Below are 12,003 nucleotides of genomic sequence, written 5' to 3' on the forward strand. Positions count from 1 at the left end.
TCTCTAGAGAGACAGAACTAATGGAATATATATATATGTGTGTGTGTGTGTGTGTGTGTATAAAGGGGAGTTTATTAAGTATTAACTCACATGATCACAAGGTCCCACAATAGGCCATCTGCAGGCTGAGAAGCAAGGAGAGCCAGTCTGAGTTCCAAAACTGAGGAACTTGGAGTCCAATGTTCAAGGGCAGGAAGCATCCAGCATGGGAGGAAGATGCAGGCTGGGAGGCTAGGCCAGTCTCTCTTTTCACATTGTTCTACCTACTTATATTCAAGCTGCTCTGGCAGCTGATTAGATGGTGCCCACTCAGATTAAGGGTGGGTCTGCCTTTCCCAGCCCACTAACTCAAATGTTAACCTCCTTTGGCAATGCCCTCACAGACACACTCAGGATCAATACTTTGTATCCTTCAATCCAATCAAGTTGACACTCACTATTAACCATCATAGCAGGATGAGGTATATAGGAAGGGGTGCATAGCTTCCATGCCCTCTTTGAATGTGCCACTGAAACTGTCTTTGCAGAATTATAAGTAATGTGAGAAATTGAATGTGACTGATTCCATCTTGCTTCTAACCTCACAGGCTAAATTGTTTTGTTTGGTTTTTGTTTTTTGCTTTTTCTAGCCCAGAAGCCAAGAAAACTATGACAAGAATTTAGTTTAGAGTTAAACTTTGAGTTAAGGAAAACTGATCCCCACCCCACCTTATTCAGAGATTGAAGCTGCATTCCAAAAAAAGGATTAGACTTATGATAGGGGCTTCAACTTTGCTAAAGAATAGACATAGTTAAACAATATCCTGTCATCCTGTAGTGTGCTTTTCTGTAGTGCCTACTGTCCTGGAGTCAACTAACTTGAGGTTACAAGATTTGTAACTTCCCCAACTGCTCCTATAGATTACATCACAATTGTGAAACCTAAAGAATTGGTCTTTGAGGTATTTTTCAGACAGCATTTTGGCAGACCAAATGATGCCACCTGGACCTGTGACCGTCTCCCAGGAACTCAACTGCACAAAGACAGTTCTGACACCCCAGTGATTTCATCCTCAATGCAACCAATCAGCATTCCCCATTCTCTAGCCCCTTGTCTACCAAAGTGCCCTTAAAAACTCTAGCCTCTGAATTCTCAGGGAGACAGATTTGAGAATTATCTCCCGCCCTCCTCACTTGCCTAGCCCTGTGATTATTAAACTCTTTCTTTGCTGCAATGCCTGCTGTTTTCAGTGCATTGACTTTTCTGGGCTGTGCGCAAGAAGAATCTGGTTGAGTGATTGCACCCAGGAACTGGGTTCCTGATTCACTTCAGGAACCTTCCTGGGTTCGTCTATACAGAAGCTCTCCAAAACCTGTCCTTTATAGAGACTTCATTGCATAGGCATGATTGACTCAATCATTGACCATTTGTGATCAACTCAACCTTCAACCCCTCTCCCCTCCCTGGAGGTTGGGGATGGGGCTGAAAGTCCAAATGCTCTAATCACAAGGTTGGTTCCCTCTGGAAACCAGCCCCCAACCTGAGGCTGTCCAGAAGCTTCCAGTCACCAGTCATCTCCTTAGCATACAAAAGGCACTTATCAGTTGGGAAGTTCCAGGTGTTTTAGGAGCCATATGTCACGAAAGAGAGGTGGTTGAAAACCAAATATATGTATTGCTTATTATAAGTCACACTATCCCAGTGTGTTTTTGTGTTTGGCTTCTTTTTTTTTTTTTTTTTGAGACAGAGTTTCACTCTTGTTGCCCAGACTGGAGTGCAATGGCGCAATCTCAGCTCACCGCAACCTCCATCTCCCGGGTTCAAGCAATTCTCCTTCCTTAGCCTCTCGAGTAGCTGGGATTACAGGCATGGGCCACCATGCCTGGTTAATTTTGTATTTTTAGTAGAGACGAGGTTTCTCCATGTTGATCAGGCTGGTCTGGAACTCCCAACCTCAGGTTATCTGCCCGCCTTGGCCTCTCAAAGTGCTGGGATTACAGGCGTTAGCCACCGTGCCTGGCCTGGCTTCTTTTTTTTTTAGCATTCAGTTAACATTTAGGCCGCAACCACATGTAAGAGCCTGACAAGAGCCCCCCAGCTAAGCCATACCTGCACTCCTTATTGACAAAGGCTGTGAAATTATAAACATTTACTGTTGCTTTCAGCCAATAAATTGTGGGGTAATTTTTTAGACAGCAATAAATGTAAACCAAACATAAAATCCAAGCCTTCCCCTGACTGTGTGAACAGACTCGCTCTGGGCCAAGGGGACCCCAGAGAAACCTATAAAATGGAATTCCCGATGGGAAGAGGGGTCAGACATGCCTTATTATACACCCTCTATTCTGGAGTTCAGGCAGAACTGATCAGCATTAACATCAAAATAGAGATTAAGAGTCTGACACCTTTTGAGGTCTGAAAAGAGACATTTACCCTCTATCCTTGGCTCTTGAAACCCCCTTATCTTAACTCAGGCATTTTTTTTTTCATTGGGTTCAAGTTCTTAGACAAAGCTGAACTCTTTCAATCAATTGCAAATCAGAAAATCCTTGAACCCAACTATGACCTGTAAGTACCCCCACTCTGCCCTGACCCTCTTCACAACTTTATAGGCTGAGTGAATGTAAACCTTACACATATTGAGGCTTGTAACTTCTGTCTGCCTAAAATGTATAAAACCAAACTATAACCCAACTGCTTGGGACACACTTTCTTAGGACCTCTAGAGACTATTCCCTGGGCCATGGTTATTCATATTGGTTCAGAATAAACCTCTTTAAATATTTGACAGAATTTATTTTTTCCATTAATGTAGAGAACGAATACATATGAGCATGTGAATACTGTGAGGCAACTAAGTCCCTTTGATATTCAATGTACCATCAAGCCCAACTCCAAAGGTGCAAAATTTGTTAAATTGCCCACTATTAAAACTTGTGGACATGAGAAATATATTACTGTTATATTAGCATGTTTCGTTAATGGGATGAAATTTGTCCCTTTTTCTAATTTTTTAAAGAAAGCTGTATCCAGATCAAAAGACAGAATCCCCAATTTATTTTTAGGTCCATGTAACAGGTTGGATGAGTAAGAAAGAAATTAAATTGTGGACAGTGTGTCCCAGCGGGTGACCAAAGTAACTTGCCCTGTCAGTCTGGGACAAGCCTTCGTTGGTCAGACAGGACAGTTGTAATCCCTGGGAGACTCAGTCAGCCAGCCCCGACTTTGAGATACACTGTCAAGAAGCCATTGAAAGGACCCGCAAGGGGCTGGGCACAGTGGCTCACACCTGTAATCCCAGCACTTTGGGAGGCCAGGGCAGGCAGATCACCTGAGGTCAGGAGTTTGAGACCAGCCTGGCCAAAGTGGTGAAACCCCGTCTCTACAAAAAATATAAAAAAATTAGCTGGGCATGGTGGCTGGCATCTATAATCCCAGCTAGGCTGAGGCAGGAGAATCACTTGAACCTGGGAGGCAGAGGTTGCAGTGAGTGGAGGTTGCAGTGAGCTGAGATTGTACCATTGCACTTCAGCCGGGGCGACAGAGTGAGACTCTGTCTCAAAAAAAAAAAAAAAAAAGAGAAAAGACCTACAAGGGAGAAGGGAAGGGAAAGAGGCAGATGCAGACCTCACACTCCAAAAAGAAGAAGGAAGAGGCTCACACATCACAAGTGTGTGAACATGTCAACACATCATGGAAGGCTGTAAAACAAGAGCTCTTGGTGAAATGGTTTAAATAACGTGGGACTGGTAATGCTCTTGGCAACCTGAGTATGATTTGTTGTCTGAAGACGGTTTTGGCCTGTGTTCTCCTGTAGTGAAGGCTAACAATTAAGAGATCCATCTAGAGTCCAATAGCAACAATGGTTTCAGGCTTTGAAAATATTTCTGGCCGGGCGCGGTGGCTCACCTCTGTAATCCCAGCACTTTGGGAGGCAGAGGCGGGTGGATCACGAGGTCAGGAGATTGAGACCATCCTGGCTAACATGGTGAAACCCCGTCTCTACTGAAAATACAAAAAAATTAGCCGGGCATCATGGTGGGCGCCTGTGGTACCAGCTACTTGGGAGGCTGAGGCAGGAGAATGGCGTGAACCCGGGAGGCGGAGCTTGCAGCGAGCCAAGATCACACCACTGCACTCCAGCCTGGGCGACAGTCAGACTCCATCTCAAAAAAAAAAAAAAAAAAAGAAGATATTTCTATAAGTTTTCAGGGTAAATATTAAAACCTTTATGACACTTAAAAAAAATGTTTGTGACTATGAAGTCATTATTCATGAAATCTTTGTATTCTGTAATCATTTCCCCAAGTTTTCTCCTGCAACTTGCTGTGCATTATTATTCAATAAAAGATTTGCCTTTATGCATGAACATGATGTTGGCATTCCTCCAAATTTATTGTTTTTTCTGTTTTCTTTGTTCCATTTTTTAAAGTTAGATGTTTTTATTTTGAGATAATTGTAGATTCACATGCAGTTGTAAGAAATAATACACAGGGATCCTGTTGTACCCTTTTCCCTAGTTTCCTCCAATGGGTAGAATTTTGCAATACTAAAATACAGTATCTCAACCAGTGTATGCACATTGATAGTCAGGATCAGAACATTTCCAATACCACAGGGTCCCTCCAGTCACCCTTTAATAGCCACACACGCTCCCCCACTCCACCTCCAGTCCTTAACCTCTGGCAACAACCAATCTGTTCTCTATTTCTATGATTGTGTCGTTTCAAGAATGCTATATAGAAATCACGTAGTGTGTAACCTTTTGCAGTTTGCTGGTGAAGACCCAGCACCATTTCCTGGAGATTCATCCAAGTTCAGTAGTTTATTCCTTTAGATTGCTGATTGATACACCTGTGTAAATCAAAAATAAAATTCTAAGCTCTCCTGCTAACTGAATGGACCCCTCGTCTCGGCCAAGGGCAGTTGAAAAAGTAAACCTGCAACATTAGTTCGGCCATGATGGAACTAGGTGGTTGGACATGTCTTATTATACCTTCCTCCCTTTGGAATTCAGGCATAGCTGACTGGCATTAACATTAAAACGAGACCTTAAGACTGACTGAGCGGACTCTTTGTAGTGGCAAGTACAAACATGACAGCGGGCCTTGAAAGAAATTGAAGTATTTTTCCCAAAAATAGATTTCTTTGACATATTTTGAGATGGTCCTGCAAAGCTGTCTCTTGTGGGGAAAATCTACATTCTGTAGAGAATCCCCTTCCCTTTCCCAGGTCATTTTTCTGATCCAGGAGAGAATTTAAGAATTTGGCACTTTTAAAGTCTGATTAGAAACATTTGCAATCTCTTTTCTCCGAAGCCTGCTACCTGGAGCTTTCCTATGCGTAATAAGAACCTTGGCCTCCACAACCCTTTACCCAGACACTCCCTTCTATTGATTCCAAGTCTTTAGATAAACTCAACCAATTGCCAGTAAGAAAATCTTTGAATCCACCTGGAAGCCCCCTACTTTGAGTTTTCCAGCCTTTCTGGACCCAACCAGTGTACATCTTACATGTATTGATTGATGTCTTATATCTCCCTAAAATGTATAAAACCAAGCTGTAGCCCAGCCACCTTGGGCACATTCTCAGGCTCTCTCAGGGCTGTGTCATGGGCCACTGGTCACTCATATTTGGCTCAGGATAAATCTTCTGAAATATTTTACAGTTTGACTCTTTTCATTGACACTTGGTATAAATGTACCATGGTTTGTTTAACTATTCACTGTTGATGGATATTTGGGTTGTTTCTAGTTTTAATTACTACAAATAAACTGCTATAAACATTTGTGTACAAAGTTTTGTGTGGACCTCAGTTTTCATATCGCTGGAGTAAATGCCCAAGTGCAATGGCTGGTTTGTATGGTAATTGGATATTTAGTTTCCCAAGCCGTTGTCAAACTGTTTTCCAGGGTGCCTGTACCATTTGCTACTCCAACCAGCAGTGTAGGAGTGACCCAGCTTCTCTGTATCCTCTCCAGAATTTGATATTGCCACTGTTTAATTTTAGCCTTTCTGATAGGTTTGTACTGATTGCAGTTTTTATTTGCATGCCCATGAAGGCCAATAATATTGAACACCAATTTTCATATGCTTATTTTCCATCTGCATGTCTTCTCTGGCAAAATGTCTCATATCTTTTGCCCATTTTCTAATTGGATTGCTTGTTTTTTCCTTATTGAGTTTTGAGGGTTCTTTACATACTGTAGGTGAATGTGTGTTGTATTTTCTCCCAGTCTCTAGCTTGTCTTATTTTCTCCCAGTCTCTAGCATGTCTTTTCATCCTGTTATCAGGATTTTTTGCAGAGCAAAACTTTTCATATTTGTTGAAGCCTGGTTTGTCAACTTTTCCTTTTATGGATTATGCTTTTGGTGTCATTTCTAAGAATTATCTCAGAGATTTTCTAAGAAAATTTTCTGAGGATTATATCTCAAATATTTTCTCTGTTTTTTTTTATTTCTAAATGTTTCATAGTTTTATTTATTTATTTATTTTTTATTTTTGCAAGACTGCTCTGTCGCCTAGGCTGGAGTGCAATGGCACAATCTCAGCTCACTGCAACCTCCGCCTCCCAGGTTCAAGCGATTCTCCTGCCTCAGCCTCCCAAGTAGCTGGGATTACAGGCACCCACCACCACGGCTGACTGATTTTTTTGTGTTTTTAGTAGAGATGAGGGTTCACCATGTTGGCCAGGCTGGTCTTGAACTCCTGACCTCAAGTGATCCACCCGCCTCAGCCTCCCAAAGTGCTAGAATTACAGGTGTGAGCCACTGTGCTTGGCCATAGTTTTATGTTTTACATTTAAGTTCATGATCTATCTTGAGTTTAAAATTTATCGGCAGGGTAAGGTTTAGGTAATATGTAATTTGCCGAGTGAAAATATAAACCATCAAGGGACACATACTCTCTTTAATATTTTTATGCGTACAATCTAATTCCTAATAACGAAAGTCATGCTGTGAGCACATGTAATGGGTTGCCTCCTCCTTTCTGTGCTGGTAATCAAGGCCCATTCTCTCTGCTTCTTTGCTAATCCTTTTGCTCTGAATTGCTGCCAGGCCTGTCACTTTGTAGAACTGTAGCATATCTCACTGCAACTAAAATTTGGAATTTTAGCTTCACAGTCACTATAGTCAGACCCAGTTGCCAATTACCTCCTCTGAACTTGCATTTCTATTATCATACTGTTAGAAATGCTTGTTCTTCAGTGCCGTAAAGAAATAGCACTTGAACGTAAATTTAATTTCCTCAGCAAGGCCATTTTTACATTATGCAGAAAGGGTACACTCACCAGCAGTTTTGCCATGAGAGTACACCGAACAAAGGAGACAGGGTCATTTATAACCTGACGCATCCACCCTACCGCTGTGTCCAGTTTCCATTGGCTGAAACAGGACCTCACATTCCGTATTTGTCCCAATTAGCTAGCAACTTAGAACTTTTTAAAAGAGGCAAAGGCAGAGGAGAACAAAGGAAGGAGAAGGTAACTTCTGGAATGCTGAGAAAGGTAAAAACACCTTCAAATAAGGAAGAGGAACAGGCTATGACCTAATGCTTGCTTGGACCAGTATAAGCATGCCAGGGCAAATATTTAGGCTAAATTGTGGGAGCTAAGAATATAAAGTACATTGATTTATTATGGCTAGCAGATATTTAAGAATGTTAGCACAGGTCTTTGAATAAATTTTGCTTCTAAGAGAAGTTACTGTTTATTCCTAATTAGATGGGGAGGAAAGTCTTTGAAGAGGAACCTCTGCTTTACTTTTTACAATACGTTTTTGGCTAGTCTATCTTTTGAATAATTTAAAATTGATTAGTTCACATGGAGTCAGCCATTCTAGTGCAATAACTTTTGTTTGCTTCTATTCTTAATTCTTAAAGACAACAAGAATTCACAGGGAGCAGGGGATGAAAAAAATCTTCCTTGACTAGAAGCTCCTATCTGAGTATATATGTTCCACAGCAGAGGCTGAGATAAGAATGTGGGTGCAAGTTATTTACTTGGGTGGGGGGTGACCTCAGGAAGCTCAACAAAGGAAGAGGGAAAACTAAGAAGGAAGGCCAGTGAAGGGAGGTTAGTGATCAGGTTACTGATGTGGGTGACTGGGGCTCTGCCTGCTGGGCACCCCCTGATGATCCCTGCTGATGGTGCCTCAGGATTACCCCAGTGAAGGACAGGTAAGCTGGGTCTTCATCCTTTGGCCCTCATCCCTCTCTGTCTGAGCAATCCTAGCATGTGGATGGAGCAAGCTTCAGTGTGCAGCAGGAGGCTCTGGTTGCCCAAGAATATGGGGCAGAGCACCAATGATGTTGGCTGCGGCTCACCTCAGTGCCAGCTATGGTTGAGGTTGGAAGTGTTGTAGCATGTAAGCCCCACATGCTCACTTGCCAGGGAGCACGAAGGACACACTGCCTCTTGCAATCCTCTTTCCATTTCAAATCTGAGTTATTACTAAGATTGCAACAAATGCTCTAAGGTCCTTATTCTGACCTTTATGAAACTCTTGGATCTCCTTTGGGCTGTCTCTAAATTTATCACCCATTTCATAAGTCATATAATTTCACGGGGAACCCAGGAAGGCCCACCTGACATTGCTCATATGTTGCGCCTTGTCATCTATTGGTAGGATCTAGAACAAAGGGAGAGAACTGGCTGGAATGGTTTCCAGCACCACAAAGGGCCACGCAGATTCCAGAGCCTTCAGGGAACAGAAATGCAAAAGCCTGGAACTGTTCACTAGTTCTCATCCCTGATTACCCAGTGATCCTTACAGCCTACCGAGCAGGGCAATTCCAGTTCTCTGTTGGGTAGTGTTTCTCCAAGTGTAGTTGGAGGCCCATCCAGTTGGAATCAACTGGCACATTTCCGGTTCTCACTTTTGGAACCCCTGATTCAGCAGATCTAGGGGGGTACCCACAACTTAGGAAAGAACCCAAATGGTTCTCATGCACACTGGATATTGTGAACCACGCTTCTAGGGCTGCAGCATGCTGATGTGTGGGACATTTATACCTTGCTGTGTTTGTCTCTTACCTTTGTCAATGAGAAGAGTCAAATTCTGTAAAATATTTAAAGAGATTTATTCTGAGTCATGTATAAGTAACCATGGCCCATGACACAGCCCCTCAGGAGGTTTTGAGAACATGTGTCCAAAGTGATCAGGGTGTAGTTTGGTTTTATACATTTTAGGGAGGCGTGTGACTTCAATCAAATACATTTAAGAAATATATTGGTTTGGCTGGGTATGGTGGCTCATGCCTGTAATCCCAGTACTTTGGGAGGATGAGGTGGGAGGATCACTTGAGGTCAAGAGTTTGAGGCCAGCCTGGCCAACATGATGAAACCCCATCTCTGCTGAAAATACAAAAATTAGCCAGGCATGGTGGTGTGTGCCTGTAATCCCAGCTACTCAGGAGGCTGAGGCAGGAACCCAGGAGGCGTAGGTTGCAGTGAGACAGAGCAAGACTCCTTCTCAAGGAAAAAAAAAATACACTGGTTTGGTTCAGAAAGGTGGGACAACTTGAAGCAAGGGGGTTGGGGGTGCTTCCAGCTTATAGATAGATTTTAAAATTTTCTGGTTGACAATTGGTTGAGTTTATTCAAAGACCTGGGATCCATAGAAAGGAATGTCTGCGTTGCCATAAGAGGTGGTGGAGAGCAGAGTTTTATCACGCAGATGAAGCTTCCAGGTAGCAGGCTTCAGAGAGAATAGGCTGTAAAATGCTTCTTATCAGACTTAAAGTCTGTGTTGATGTTAATGTGCAGAGGTATAATGAGGCATGTCCGACTCCCATTTCCCTTTGGGGCCTGAATCAGTCTTTCAGGTTAAATTTTAAGAGCACTGGCTGAGGAGAAAGTTCATTCAGATGATTGGGGCGCCTTAGAATTTTATTTTTGGTTTGCACCTTGCACCCCAAATCCGGTAGGACCACAGAAACATCCTGTGGTACATTGTGAATAACTCTAGCATCTCTGGCTATGGCTATAAGTTATTCACTCCCACCAGTAAAATTGGAAGCTAACTGAATGTATTCCTTTTGCTATAGAGAGAAGCACAGACAAAGGCACCACAGAGATGCACAGTGACACTCAAATAGGCAGCGAGACAGAGCTGAAGGCACCGTGCTGTGAGAGCCATCTCCCCGCAGCATCCCCTCTCCTGGGTGTGAATTATGTCCTCCAAAGGCCTCAGCTACTGCAGCTTGAAAAGTTACGTTTATGCTATTTCCTTAAAGCCAGCGAGAACACTTGACATTTCTAGGAGGCTTTGAGGAGAGAACACTGGTTGTTCTCGTTGGTTGTGTAACTCTGCCAGGAATTTAGAATATTGTTAGAATCTTTATTACATTTCAGCCTGATAAGGAGATGAAATAGCTAATGAGTCCACTAAAAAAAAAACTGCCAAGTAGCAAAGTTGGAAACTTTGGCCTTTCTTTGCCGTATAATAACATGCCCCAGGCACAGAAGGTTTAGCACATTTTTCCTTACTAAAACAGAAAACAACAACAGCAATAACGCAATAAGGAGTCTTCAACTCCTCCCACCCCATAGCCCTGGGCTGTTCATCTGCAAGTCATTGTGTTAATAGCTTTTGTTTGTTTGTTTGTTTTTTAGCATTTGGTCTTTTCGCTTAGAAATCCATGGATTGGGGCAAGTCATGGGGAGCAATGCTGTGCCTTTGCCTTTGTTGTGTGGAGTGACAGTCCCCGCAGCTGCAAGTCCTCACAAACCAGAATGGGCATGTTCCCGTGGAAAGGGAAGGGTTGTCTGCCTGGAAGAACCAGTCACCTCTAGTGGCTGGGAATGTTTGTGCTTACCCACAGGGCATGGGAATGTATGTGCTTACCTAGCCCAGAAGAGCTAGAGAGAAGAGCCCAGGTATAAGACAAGGAGACTTGTGGCAACTCCAAAGGGTCCCCTCTGGTTCTGGAGTGGAACTTACTAGAAATGAAAGGGAAGTTAATAGCTCCCTCATCAGGGATCTCAGTGTGTGTTTATGTCCAGAAAATCAAGGTTCTGGGTGCTCTGATGGCAACTGTGCTGAGTGTGGCTGTCTGAACGCACCAGGGCTCATTCGCTGAGCTTTTGTTCCACCTTCCATGTCAGTTTGGAGGTTTGTTTCTTCAAGCAATTACGTCAGGTTCATTATTTTTCTTGGGCATAGAATACACTTCCATCCCACTTGTTGTGGTTTGAATATGTACTCCAAAAAGCATGTGCGGGAAACTTAGGCCCCATGCAACAGTGTTGGGAGGTGGGGCCTAATGGGAAGTGCTCAGGCCATGAGGACTCTGCTTTCATGAATGGAGTAATGCTGCTATTCCAAGGGAGTGAGTTCCTTACAAAAGGACAAGTTTGGGCCCCTTTTCCCACTTTCTTGTCCTCTCTTGCCCTTCCACCTTCTGCCATGGAGTGACGTAGCAAGAAGGCCTCGCCAGATGCTAGTCCCTCGATCTTGGACTTTCCAGTCTCCACAACCACAAGCCAATAAATTCCTGTTGATTATAAAATTACTCAGTCTGTGATATTCTGTTAGAGCAGCACAAAACAGACTAAGACACTATATCGTCCCTGGCTTTGAAGGGTTGCAGCTGATGTGGCTCTGCTGACAAACACAAAGGCCCTCTTCTGAGTTAACTCATCTCTTGCAGCATCTGAGAGCACTCTTTAGTGGACTCCTGGATAACATGCCCTCCTGTTTGCCTCCTGCTTTGGTCTCTCCCCACAACCCCTTCTCTCTGTTTCATCCTTACAGTCTGTGGAGCCGTGAGGGGCTTAGGTCTTGGCTTCTCCAGAGACTCCTGTCCAGTTCCTTGTCCTTAAATGTCATCTTAGTGCCAATAGCTCCAGGTATGTATCTGCATACTGGCCTCTCCTTGAGCACCAAGCACATGACTAACTGCCTTCTGTTTTTTTTTTTTCTTTAGAGACAGTGTCTTACTTTGTTACCCAGGCTGGAGTGTAGTGGCATGATCACAGCTCCCTGCAGCCTTGACCTCGTGGGCTCCAGGAATCCTCCCA

This window comes from Nomascus leucogenys, chromosome 1a, assembly GCF_006542625.1.
Source record: "Nomascus leucogenys isolate Asia chromosome 1a, Asia_NLE_v1, whole genome shotgun sequence".
Classification (NCBI taxonomy): Eukaryota; Metazoa; Chordata; class Mammalia; order Primates; family Hylobatidae; genus Nomascus; species Nomascus leucogenys.